Source organism: Balaenoptera physalus, assembly GCF_965194825.1.
Source record: "Balaenoptera physalus genome assembly, chromosome: 11".
NCBI lineage: Eukaryota > Metazoa > Chordata > Mammalia > Artiodactyla > Balaenopteridae > Balaenoptera > Balaenoptera physalus.
In genome coordinates, this window is record NC_138896.1 from 19,512,315 (window position 1) to 19,526,430 (window position 14,116).

The 14,116-nt window shown below is 39.2% G+C and overlaps 1 protein-coding gene across 2 annotated transcripts in view; it reads right to left on the reverse strand.

Moving 5' to 3' along the window:
- Positions 1-14,116, reverse strand: part of DCDC2 (doublecortin domain containing 2) — a 157,545-nt gene that overhangs the window by 37,581 nt on the left and 105,848 nt on the right. The window lies entirely within an intron of this gene.

Consider the following 14,116-nt stretch of genomic DNA (forward strand, 5'->3'; position numbering starts at 1 on the left):
AAAATTGTTTCCAAATTACATACACAGCATATACTTAAGGGATTAAATACCTACTCAAATATAAAAACAAAAATGAACTGAATGCACATTTTTTAAAAGTTGGTTATTAATCCCAATTATTACTAAATTACTCTTTCATCATCTAAGGCTCCAACATTCTTTCAACTTACTAGAATAATATGTTTTAAAATAATATGTTTAACAATGCTAATCCTACTAGAAGTATAAAACAAGTATCACCGCTTTCAAAGCTAATCTAATCCTGAGACAGGTGCTAATGATTCTGTGAACTGTGGTCCTGACTCAGGGTAAAGTGACAGGTAGTGCAAATGTGCAAATCAGTACAAATCAGTCATCCTGAATAAAGGAACTGGATAATTTTTCATCAAACCTAATTGGCACAGGTAATAGACCTGAATTATTCTTTAAATCTGAGTGAGGGTGTTTTCAATTTAACTCAGCATTTTACAGTTTTGTATGCTTCTATTTGCTTTAGACAGTCAAAGTGAGATCTCTTTAAATGCTTAGCATTTCAGGTGTTTTAATCTGCTCCACAGCAATTTTTGAAGAGGATGCTAAATTGCTATCAGAGCTGATGCCTTGCTAAAGACATAACTTAGCTTTGATTGGTAGTTAATCTTCCATCTTAACATAAAATGGGAAGTTAAAATATGCTCAATTTAGCATATCTTTAAAGACACATAAAGTCTACAATTCAAGAAACTGCTGTCAATAAATAGATAAAAACAAATTTTTTCATAAGATATTTTGCTCTGCAGTATCTGCTATGTCCCAAATTTTATTTAAAATAGCCTGAAATAAATCCATTTAAATGAGTCTATTGAACTCCATGTTAAGACGATTATCTAATCATAAATATGTCCATATATTTATGTCCATGTATCAGCAATTGATAGACAATCAGATATAAAGTGACTGTCACTTTATACAGATATAAACTTAGTACCAAATTTGAGAGAATCAAGTAAACATAAAATGTCCAGGCATCAATGGGAAGAGATCTCAACAGCTTCAGATGATAATGGGAAATATGCAAATTAGCTACAAAATAGTACTATTTATTATGAAACTATCAAGGAGTCAAAACAGATCAAAGCAAATCAGTCAGCATTTTGCTCACTTTGATTTAATGTTGTTCCAACAACAGGTATTGACGGGATATCCACCAGATTCTGCACTCTTTTCATTTAATGTTATGACTTAGGGATTTAGTTTAGGTCTATAACAAAAATTGATGTTTCCTGTATGTTTGCAAAGATAGAAAACATTCTCCTCTAGCATTTTAACCTATGACTGAAGTTCATCATCTAAGAATTTCATTACAAAAGGAATAATTCTGGTTCCTTAAGCTAAGGAATGGTATCTTTCAGATATCCTTGCTTCTTTTTTAACTGATAATTGACAAATACCAGTAATCTATCTGTTTTAATCTTGGAGAGGAGGAACAGAAATAAAGCAACTTTCATTGAATTTTTCATTAAACTGTAATTTTTAAGTATTTTCATTGCATTAAGGGTGGTAAGAATTAACTTTCATTTGAATATTATAATATTTCCCATACTTGCAGTCACGATAAAACACAAGTATTGGTAAACCTATTTACCAATATCTATTTTAGAATAAGTGGAGATGCTTACTGTTCAGTAAAGAAACACTTTTTTCTTCAGCATTTACCTAGAGCAAGATGTAAATTAATAACAATGGTAACAATATTAACGATGATGATCATCTAATACTTATTGGATGCTTATTATACGACATACATCATTCTAAGCATATTACATGTATTAACTCATTTAATACCATAACAGCTTTATGAAGTAATTAATAATATTTCCTGCATTTTATATATGAAAAACGGAGGTCCCCTAAAGGTCGTAAGTAGCGAGTGGTGAAGCAGGATTCAGACCTAGCAATCTGACACTAAAGTCTACGTTTTTAATGGTGGGTTTCCTAATCTGCCAGTCATGACCCATTAGTGGATTGTGACATCAATTTAATGGGTTGCAACTATGTTGTTTTTTTTTAATAAGACAGAAGAAAACAAAATATTGATTGTTACCCCAGGGTCAGCTTCATGGGCATGTGACCTATACAGTCTCATAGGGCCCCTTTCTATGAAAAGCCCCCAACTTGGCTTAATGATCTGCTGCCACCATCATGAAGTTCCTAATAATTTTACCTTTGAACTTGTGTTTCGTAAGTGAAGTCCAATGAGACAATGGAGCACATTCATGAGGGGAGGATATATGCATAATATGTGTGCCCATGGTTCCTTGCCTTAGGGTTTGTGATGGCTGGTGAGTACAGAACTCAGGTGGACTCATCAATGGGTGGACCCATCAATCGCATGGGTGACTGTCAAGACTCAAATGAGTATAGGATAAGCATGTTACGTCTGCATCTGAGAAAGGCGTGGTGGGGCCACACTTTCCAATAAAACCAGAACTTGCTTCCAAGGAAGAAAGAAGGCAATGGCATTGTAAGAAATAAAAAAGACCAAGGATAACCCTAGCCTACTCTTTCCTACTCATGTTACTTCTCTGTAGCAGTCAATCACTTCTACTGAAAATGATGACATAGAAGGAAAAGGAAACATAAGGCAACCCATGGTCCCTTTTCTTTTCAGTCCTTCCTTACTCATCAGTACACCTAAGGTAGAGAGTGTTGATAGAATGTGCATATTAAAAGTGAAATAAATAGCTGAGCTAGTTTTATATACAGTATTTCCACTATTCTGATAAGAACAAAATGCATATGCAAATATGAGCTAAGAAATACAAATTGTGCAATTTTGGTGATTCTATACATGAGTTAAGTGGTCTTATACTATAACATTATGGCATTGCATGTTATAAAGACAAATTGTATGATTCATCTTAGTAATTTTTTTTTTTAGTGAAAAGGAAAGTTTGCTTTCTTTTTCTTTTAATAGATCTTTATTGGAGTATAATTGCTTCACAATACTGTGTTAGTTTCTGTTATACACCAAAGAGAATCAGCCATAGGCATACATATGTCCCCATATCCCTTCCCTCTTGAGCCTCCCTCCCATCCTCCCTATCCCACCCCTCTAGGTGGTCACAAAGCACCGAGCTGATCTCCCTGTGCTATGCTGCTGCTTCCCACTAGCTGACTATTTTACATTTGGTAGTGTATATATGTCGATGTTACTCTCACTTCGCCCCAGCTTCCTCCTCCCACCCCGTTTCCTCAAGTCCGTTCTCTGTGTCTACATCTTTATTCCTGCCCTGCAACTAGGTTCATCAGTACCATTTTTTAATTTTTTTTTTAGATTCCATATATATGCGTTAGCATACGGTACTTGTTTTTCTCTTTCTGACTTACTTCACTCTGTATGACAAACTCTAGGTCCATCCACCTCACTACAGATAACTCAGTTTCATTCCTTTTTATGGCTGAGTAATATTCCATTGTATGTATGTGCCACATCTTCTTTATCCATTCATCTGTCGATGGACACTTAGGTTGCTTCCATGTCCTGACTACTGTAAATAGTGCTGCAATGAGCATTGTGGTACATGTCTCTTTTTGAATTATGGTTTTCTCAGGGTATATGCCCAGTAGTGGGATTGCTGGTTCATATGGTAGTTCTATTTTTAGTTTTTTAAGGAACTTCCATACTGTTTTCCATAGTGGTTGCATCAATTTACATTCTCACCAACAGTGCAGGAGGGTTCCCTTTTCACCACACCCTTTCCAGCATTTAATGTTTTTAGATTTTTTGATAGTGGCCACGCTGACCGGCATGAGGCGATACCTCATTGTAGCTTTGATTTGCATTTCTCTAATAATTAGTGATGTTGAGCATCTTTTCATGTGCCTCTTGGCCATCTGTATGTCTTCCTTGGTGAAATGTCTATTTAGGTCTTCCAACCATTTTTTACTTGGATTATTTGGTTTTTTTGATATTGAGCTCCATGAGCTGTTTGTATATTTTGGAGATTAATCCTTTGTCTTTTGTTTCATTTGCAAATATTTTCTCCCATTCTGAGGGTTGTCTTTTCGTCTTGTTTATGGTTTCCTTTGCTGTGCAAAAACTTTTAAGTTTCATTAGGTCCCATTTGTTTATTTTTGTTTTTTATTTCCGTTTCTCTAGGAGGTGGGTCAAAAAGGATCTTGCTGTGATGTATGTCATAGAGTGTTCTGCCTATGTTTTCCTCTAAGAGTTTGATAGTGTCTGGCCTTACATTTAGGTCTTTAATCCATTTTGAGTTTATTTTTGTGTATGGTGTTAGGGAGTGTTCTAATTTCATTCTTTTACATGTAACTGTCCAATTTTCCCAGCACCATCTACTGAGGAGGCTGTCTTTTCTCCATTATACGTTCTTGCCTCCTTTGTCATCACTTAGGTGACCATATGTGCATGGGTTTATCTCTGGGCATTCTATGCTGTACCATTGATCTGTATTTCTGTTTTTGTGCCAGTACCATACTGTCTTGATTACTGTAGCTTTGCAGTATAGTATGAAGTTGGGGAGCCTGATTCCTCCAACACCATTTTTCTTTCTCAAGATTGCCTTGGCTATTCAGGGTCTTTTGTGTTTCCATACGAATTGTAAAATTTTTTGTTCTAATTCTGTGAACAATGCCATTGGTAGTTTGATCAGCATTGCATTGAATCTGCAGATTGCTTTGGGTGGTACAGTCATTTTCACAATATTGATTCTTCCAATCCAAGAACATGGTATATCTCTCCACCTGTTTACGTCACCTTTGATTTCTTTCATCAGTGTTTTATAGTTTTCTGAGTCTTTTGCCTCCTTAGGCAGGTTTATTCCTAGGTATTTTATTCTTTTTGTTGCAATGGTAAATGGGATTGTTGCCTTAATTTCTCTTTCTGATTTTTCATTGCTGGTATATAGGAATGCCAGAGATTTCTGTGCATTAATTTCGTATCCTGCAACCTTACCAAATTCATTGATTAGTTATAGTAGTTTTCTGGTGGTATCTTTAGGATTCTCTATGTATAGTACCATGTCATCTGCAGTGACACTTTTACTTCTTCTTTTCCAATTTGTATTCCTTTTATGTCTTTTTCTTCTCTGATTGCCATGGCTAGGACTTCCAAAACTATGTTGAATAATGGTGGTGAGAGTGGACATCCTTGTCTTGTTCCTGATCTTAGTGGAAATGCTTTCAGTTTTTCACCACTGAGTATGATGTTTGCTGTGGGTTTGTCATATATGGCCTTTATTATGTTGAGGTAGGTTCCCTCTACGCCCATTTTCTGGAGAGTTTTTTGTCATAAATGGGTGTTGAATTTTGTCAAAAGCTTTTTCTGCCTCTATTGAAATGATCATATGGTTTTTATTCCTTAATTTGTTAATGTGGTGTATCACATTGATTGATTTGCATATGTTGAAGAATCCCTGCATCCCTGGGATAAATTCCACTTGATCATGGTGTATGATCCTTTTAATGTGTTGTTGGATTCTGTTTGCTAGTATTTTGTTCAGGATTTTTGCATCTATGTTCATCAGTGATATTGGTCTATAATTTTCTTTTTTTGTTATATCTTTTTTCAGTTTTGGTATCAGGGTGATGGTGGCTCCAGAGAATGAATTTGGGAGTGTTTCTCGCTCTGCAATTTTTTGGAGGAGTTTGAGAAGGATTGGTGTTAGCTCTTCTCTAAATGTTTGGTAGAATTCACCTGTGAAACCATCTGGCCCTGGACTTTCGTTTGTTGGAAGATTTTTAATTACAGTTTCAATTTCATTACTTGTGATAGGTCTGTTTATATTTTCTAATTCTCCTGGTTCAGTCTTGGAAAACTGTACCTTTCCAAGAATTTGTCCATTTCTTCGTGGTTGTCCATTTTATTGGCATATAGTTGTTTGTAGTAGTCTCTTATAATCCTTTGCATTTCTGCAGTGTCAGTTGTGATTTCTCCTTTTTCATTTCTAAATCTTAATAATTTAAACTTCCAATTTAAATTTTCTTTACTGAGAATGACAATAAAAGCAAAATAAAAAGACACCATGACAAGCTGAGAAAGAAAGAGACCACAGAAGAAAGGAAAAAGTATATATTTAAGTACTTTTAACAGCACTTTTTACCTGCATTTTGAACAAAAGGTCCCACATCTCCATTTTGCACAAGACCCTGCAAATTACATAGTCAGCCCTGTGCAGTACACATAACCAGGGTAACAACTGTTTCACAAAACTTTTATTTCATGACACAAATATACATAAGCATATGCAGGTGTCCTGTATCATGATGTAAATATTTTTGTGTGGTGAGTCACAGAGAGTTTAAAAATCACTTCACTACATTGGAGAAAATAAAAGGCATAAAAACCCTCTCTTCTTGCCACCCTGGAAGATAATCCACTTAACGAGGGCAATGCAATTACTTGAACTCCAGCTCCCTGTTATGTTCTATTTCAAGTCTAAAGTCCTCTGTTCAATTCCTAAAGACCATCATACTTTGGACTGACTTTCCAACACGCCCCACAGCTCTGCAACTAGACCCCTCACCCCCAGGGGAATGTGATGGCTCTCGCTTCCCTGTCCTCCTCACCTCCTGGCCTCTCCTCAAGCAATCTCCTCCCGGCCACAGCGCTTGTCCATCCTTCCCTTCAGGACACAACTCAAGGGCCCCTTCCCCCAATGTCTTTCAAGTCTCTGAAATTTTTATACTTACTCTCTGTACTGTAATGGTACCACATTATAGGCAATTTAGATATTGCCAGAGAAAGGATATTGAGACTGTCTCATACTCATTTCTCCCGAAGCCCATGACATGCAACCTGGCTGGGCTACACGTAGCACTCAATATGGAGCCAGGAGAGGGAGAAGGGACCTAGTTTATTTGAACGCCTACTATGTATGCTAAGCACATTCCTCACGATTACCCTGTGAAGTAGGTGCTTTTATCCTACTTCATAAAGGATCTGAGGATTAAATAACTTGTCTAAGGCTGCACAGAGCCAGGACCAAGGCCTCAGCTTCTCCCAAGCTTCTGCCTTTTAAACGATACCTTGGAAGAAGCATCACCAACATTAAGGTAATGAACTACATGCTAATTAGACCAAACCTGAGCCAGTGCTGTAAGAGTCACAGGGGAGAGCAATTTTACTTTTGAACATTCAGGCTGCCTTCTAAGTTATGGATGAGAAGAAGCAAATTCAAAAATTGAAAATGGAAATAGCAGGTCTGAGTGGAGGGACATGTGAGGGAGGGTGAGTAGTTTTGAGATTATTTTGGGAAAACAAATGAGAAAAGGGGAGACAATACCCTTTAAAATAAGTAAAAATTGTAGGACAGTGTGAGAAATTAAACTCTGTAGGAATAATGGAGAACTGTCAATTTTTAAAAATTGATGGCTCGGGCATAGAGCTCAAGGCATGAGCTTGAGTCTGGCATGTGTTTTGGACAGAGCGGGAGGAAGAAAAACGTTTCCTGTGTGTTTTGTTTAATGAATGGAAAGTGGAGGACTCTATCTGTGAGCTTTTCTTTAAAAATTTTAACCTCCGTTTGAATCTTCTAACCATCTTTTAGGATAACTCTTCTTCCAGATGAGGTAAAAACAATATTTTTTCCTGACTTAGGGTTTAACTGTTAGAATCCTTCCATAAAAGGCATAATTGCCAAAATAACCACAGGTTTAATACCTGATTATATCAGAAATCCCAGTGGAAATAAAAATGTTAATGTGGAATATGAGTGGAACAGGCATTAATACGCAGTCTGAGGACATCCATAACAATTTTATTCTTAGCTCAAAAGTGAAAAGCAAGAGATTTAATTTCAGGGTTAAAGAAATTCTGAAAAGCCATCTGTTTTCTTTAGATGTTCCTAAAGCTTACGTATATTTTTTTTCATTGAAAGAAGAGCTAAAAATAGGGAGAGAATAATGCGTTGAGCTACAGGTATAACAATAGTACATCCATAAGGCAGTGGAACAGACTAGAATGCAAAATAAAAATAATCAAAAAATTGAATAACTGTTTAAACAGTGAAGTCACTAAGTTTCATCATAAAGTTATTTTTATTTCCAATCACATTTGCTTATTTGAATATATTTTCTTTTGCGGGGGGCAAAAGCTGAACTTTCATGAAAAAAAGGACTGACTAAAATGTATATTTTCATATGGGGATGTGTGGATAAAAAAAATTGTTATGTTCCTTTTCAAAAAGTCCGTGGCCAAATGAACTGAGCACAGATTAATGAATTCCACCCCTGGGTATAAATGTAATCTGGCAATCCTCTATCCGAAAACTTTTGGAAAAAGCTTTTAAGCAAAGAGGGAGTTCATAATTTCATTGCAACTGTGTCTAAGTGAATTGACTTCTTTATGAATGCTATTCTAAGAATTTTCACACAGTCCAATTTTACATTTAAATGTGTTACACGTTGTTCTTAAATATATTTTAAGCTGCACATTTTTAAACCAGATGATAAAACCATATGCAATGGTCTTGAGTGGTCACAAAGGAAGCAGAGACAAGGTTGATATTTCTGTACATACCAACCTTGCGCGAGTTGGGCTAACTCTACCCCAACGCAGACAGTTCTTCGCTGTTCCTGCTAACTCAGCAACCGCAAAACTACCTTTTGTGTATCAAGCATCCCCTCTCACTTTCTCAATTCATCTGTTTTACAAAATTCATGCCGTTTGCAACAATTTTACCTTAACTTTGGAAAGGCCTTTGAATTGTTAGAGATGGTACACATTGGCAAATTAACAACTAAAGAAATAAATGCATAAAGAAAGAAATTTTTACATTAACTAAACAATCCCTGTAAATGTGCTGCACACCTGACATACTTCCTTGAATTGATTAGCCTGCAAAAAGAAGCTGTAAGTTGCACTGCATAGGGATCATGCCAACCAGGCTTATTATAAATTATCCTGTGTCTGGGGATATGCAGCCAACAGTTGCCATCCTTGCCTATGTAGCCACCAAACTGGCACTTACAAAGAAAAGGAAAACTGACAGAGAGAAAATGGTTAAGACTACTATTCATTTGAAAGAGGTTAAGAGTAGAGACTGTTCTTAAATGTCACTGTACTGAGCTTTCCCACCAGTGGGAAAGAAAGGGAAAAAGTTGCTTTTCCTAATGCATTAATGACCTTGACCTCACCCTTGACCTTCCTTTTAACACAGAGGATTGAGACAATCTGGATCATCTGCAGATGCCCACCAGGCACTCAGATTCCCACCAACCCTATCAGGAAAGAGAAAAAGAAAGAGTTCGGGAAGGTCTCTCCCTGACAGGCAGAGGCAGCAGGGAACTGGCATCCCCAGAGTCCACTGGGAATGGGCTCTGGGTCCAGCTTTACAGTTTATTGGCCCTTCCATTTGTTTGTCCCATCCATTTGTTCGTCCCATCCATTTGTTCATCGTCTGAGCACCAACTCTGTACCAACCATAGCAGCTGCCCTTTAGGTGCTGAGGATACAAAGAATAAGACAGCCCTTGCCCTTGAGGGAAATGGCAATGACTGCAAATCAGCACAGCAGCTGTCCTAGAGGTCTGATGGGCATCAGCTTGGGGTACGGTGGTGCACAGAGGAGAGAGTCGTTGAATATCCAGGGAGAAGAATACCCAAGGAAATCATGCCTAAGCTGGTGTGAAAGAAGGAATAGCATGAGCAAGGCCATGCAAGTTCCAGAGCCCACTTGGCCAGTACATATGAGGAACTGCCTAGAGGCACTGGAAGTGAGGGGTCAGGGTGGTGAGAGGTAAGATCTGCAGGGTGGGCTGAGGCCAGCTGGTGGAAAGAGCTTTGTAAGCCAAGTAAAGGGGTTTGGTCCTGCATAGGGGAGCCTCTGCAGCGGAAGAACATGCTGAGATTTGAGTTTTACACAGACCACTCAGGAAGTGGTTAGATTTGAGCTGTCGTAGGGGCAAGTGGGAGGCAGGAGAGCCCTGGGGGTGGACCAGTGTGTTAGCCTGGGATGTCGGGACAAACCCTGAGACCTTAACATTTAAGGGGAGGCAGAATAAATAAGAGAGGTCAATGAAGAAGGCTGAAGGACACAAAGAAGTGGGGGGACAACCAAAGAGTGCTGTCAAAGTTACCAGCATAGAGATTTTTTTTTTAGAGTTTTTGAGAGACTGATCAGGAGAGTTAAATAACAGTAGCAGTTAACTATGCTTGCTTTATACCAGGCACTTTGCATATATCAACTCAATCAATACTCATAGGGCTGTGATAATAATAATCGTATTATTATCTCATTTTATATTTGAGGAAATTGAGACAGAGATCATTTAATGAACTTGTCCAAGATGACACAGTTCTAAGTGACAAGGTCACCCACACGGGGCAAAGAGGCCAAGTAAAAGGAAGCTGTAAAAAGGTCATTGGATTTAACCTTCCAGAGGTCAAGGACAACCTTGGCCAGTGTGTTTTCATTAGAAGGTTGAGAACTGAAAAATGATTCCAATAGGCTGAAGCATGAATTGTAGGTGAACAGTCAGAGATATCAAGGGTGAAGTATTCTTTTACAGAAGCCAATGAGATCTGAGTCTTGACTAATATGATCTGCTCAGTTCTTATTAGCCAGAGCATTCGGTGAGTGTGTGTGTATGTGTGTGTGTGTGTGTGTAAGCACAGGTACACATGTGTACACACACATGTGTTGTATATTGATGCTTGAAAATGAGGAGGTGATAGAAACCAGAAGGTGAAAGAGCTTATGAGACCCTCTCAGGAGTGTCGTCCTGAGGATGACAGGGGGCTGCTGACAATGACCTGACCCGCATCCTTCCCGAAGACTTCCACCTCCAGGAAGCTCGCCCTGGCCTCTCAGTCCGGTTTTGGCTGTCCCTCTTCTGTGATCCCCCAGTACCCTGGCCCTGCTCCTGTCATGGGTGGCACCCACCTCCACTCCTGGACTGTGAAGACGAACTCATCTGACTGTGAATGCCTCAAGGGAGGGGCCCATGTCTTGTTCATCTTCGTATCCTTAGCCTCTAACAGAGTTATGACATCGATCAATAAAAAAAGAAATGTGTGGATAAGTGTTTCTGCCAGATTATGTGCTTTGAAATATTCCTCTTGGAGCCATGTAGATGATGGCATAGAGAACATCGGAGTGAAGACATTTCTTTTAAACACCTTCTCTGCTCTTAGGTCTCCTCCAATTTGGCGGGGCAAGGGAGGGGGGATTTTTATAAATGGTTGCTGTGTCCGTGCTCCAACAAAAATTTGGAAATGCAGAGCTGCTGTGGGACTCTGCGTGCTTTTCAAAAATTTTGAAATGGAACTAAATGTTTGCATCATTTCTGTTAGATATACAAAGAAAATTAGGTTGTCAGTAAGTAACTGTTGAGTATCTGCTACATGTTGGACAACTTATTAGGTGTAATCAATCTAGAGTAGGCAGTAGACAAGTAAATGAGCAAGTTTGTCCCTGACCTGGACAAGCATGAAGCTTAACTGGATAGACATACACACACACACAAATGAGTGTGCATATATACATTATAATATATACACATATATACATATGTATATAGACATATTCATAGGAAGATGGATGGAAAGTTCACAAAGGAACATGAAAAAATGAAGTAGTAACCTGACTATGAAATCAGTCAACCACAATGAATATTCTAGCCTGCTTCCCTTCACAACCAGTCCGCAACTCCAGTCATTCAGTCATTGCTTACTTCTTTATGTAAATGATATAGAACTTCTAATGTTAGCAAGCCTTTGATTTACTTATATTTGACACATTACATAAAGAGAGCCTTAAACAGGAAGTTTTGCCTATACCATTACACACATACACACACTAATATGCATATTCTGAGACTACAGCTCTTTGGTGGGTCTGAAACTCCCTTTTCTTTTTTGACTAATTTCACCTAAATAAATATTCCCCCTAAATCCTGGCAACTGGTCTCTTGCTTTAAGATCATGTGCTCCCATTCATACCAGAGCAGTAAAACAGTACATCACACTAAAGCATAATGCAGCAAATCTCCATACACTCTCACACATCACTGTGAAACATTTATATCCAATATTTCAGCCACATGCCTAGGTCCTACAGTTCCACTTTCACTTGCTTACAGCTTTAATCACAAATTAGCCAACAAGTATTTATTCTTTGTCACCTGTGTGTTCATAACTGTATAAGGATAAAAAAAGTTTAACACATAATATTTGCCCAGTAGTGGATTTGTATTCTAATTGGAAGTGAACATCCATTGATTGACAAACTTTCGTTGATACCTGCCCCCCACCCCCTATGATCCAGGTATTATGCCAGCATTCAGGATACAAGGATGAACAAAGGCACGGTCCTTGCCCTAGAATAGATCATGTTCACGATAAATAACATTTTATATAATAGGTACCCTAATGAAGGTCTGTGCAAAGGGCAAATGGTACCCTAAAAAAAAAGAGTGCTTATTTTTGACTGAGGGCTCAGTGACAGTTTGACAGAGACGATGAAATCTGAGCAGACTCTCGCAAGGCTTTCAGGAGCCCAGTGGCTGGACCATCCCTGTCTGAGCACGAGCCATGAAGACTAGAGCAGACTCGACAGGACTTACAAGCATGTGAAAGAGACAGGCTGGGCTCTGGTGAGCAAGAAGCCACCAAAGTTTCTAAGATAGAGTCCTGATCCTGTCTGCATTTCAGATGATAACTTGTGACTGTCAAGAATAGATTAAAAATGAACAAGACTGGAGTCTGAGAACCCCTCAGGTTCTGCTCAGGTCGGACTGCTCATAGGTAGAGAGGATATGACCCAGGGAACGGCAGTGGGGTCTAAAGGCAAAAACTCATTCCAGAGATGTCAGAAATAGACCAAACAGCAGCCTGTGGGATGCAGCAAGGGAGGAACACAGCTGACAGATGACTCTGAGGTTTCTCACTTAGGCATCTGAGGAGAATACATGAGGAAGACATAACTGGAGGGGATCCACGAAGAACGGGTTTAATTTAGAATCTAATTTAAGTTTGAAAATTCTGTAATATCAGTGAAGGCATGCAGGAGGTAGCTGGGATGCAGGACTCGTGTTCCAGGGAGATGTGGATACAGAAGAAGAGAGAGCCTGTGACCTAACTCTGAGGGACACTACACTTGAAAATAGATAGGTAGACAAAGGGGTTACCTTTCTTCTCGGACTGAGAAGGAACAGAAAGGGAAAGGGAAAAGCAACAGACAGGATTTTCACAAAACCAAGGGAAGAGCAGTGGAGAAGATAGCAGGGTGCCCACAAAACATCAGCTTGATCTACTGATTTAATTAAGCGATAAATAACACGGATACCTTTTAGCGAACAAACCTCTGTCTAAGATGCCAGTTTTGTGACTCAGTAAGGTCACAGACGTGAAAGGTTAAGATCAGTGTGAGCGAGGATTATAAAGTCTTCCCTGGGGGGAGCTGTACCACTTCTTCTGGACTTTCAGAGAATGTAGGCTATGCAAAAGAGATATGGTGGGGCAGGACACACCAGGCAAGAATTAAAAATAAGAACAGAGCATTGGAGGGGCAGGGATCATCAAGGGACCTAATTAAAGAGACCAGTCCTCCTGGATTCATGGTGAGGGGCGGTGGGAGATGAGTGGTACCAGTCGAGTGGGCTATCGTGGAGAGCCTTGAGGGGCAAGCAGAGACGCTGGGCCATCCTAGGTTAAGCCATAGATCTGTCTTCAGTCTTGTCTGCCAGGAACTCCCTGCTCTGTACTAGTAACTGACCACAACAGCCCCGAATGATTTTTGGCAACTCTTTCCATACTAGCTTCTGCCCTGATAACTGGCTGGGCAAGAAAACAGAATGACAGAAACGGCCTGCTGGTTTTGCTCACAGGCTGCAAATGACCCCTCCTGCCCATTTTTCAGCTGACCCTGCCTGCCCAGTGTTCACAGCTGACTGTCCCTTGATTCATCTGGTAAACAGAAGGGGGCATTTCAAAGATGTCCAGTGGCTCACCCCTCGGAAATTCTCATTAGCCTGACTATCAGGGTGGGAGAGAGAGATAAAAGGCCTGCACTTTCTCATTGCTTAAAAACTGCTCAAAGGTGGTGATTTTCACACCTGCTGATTTGGTCTTTAAAGAGCCTTGTGAGACGAGGAAGATCACTGTTCATTTTTTTTTC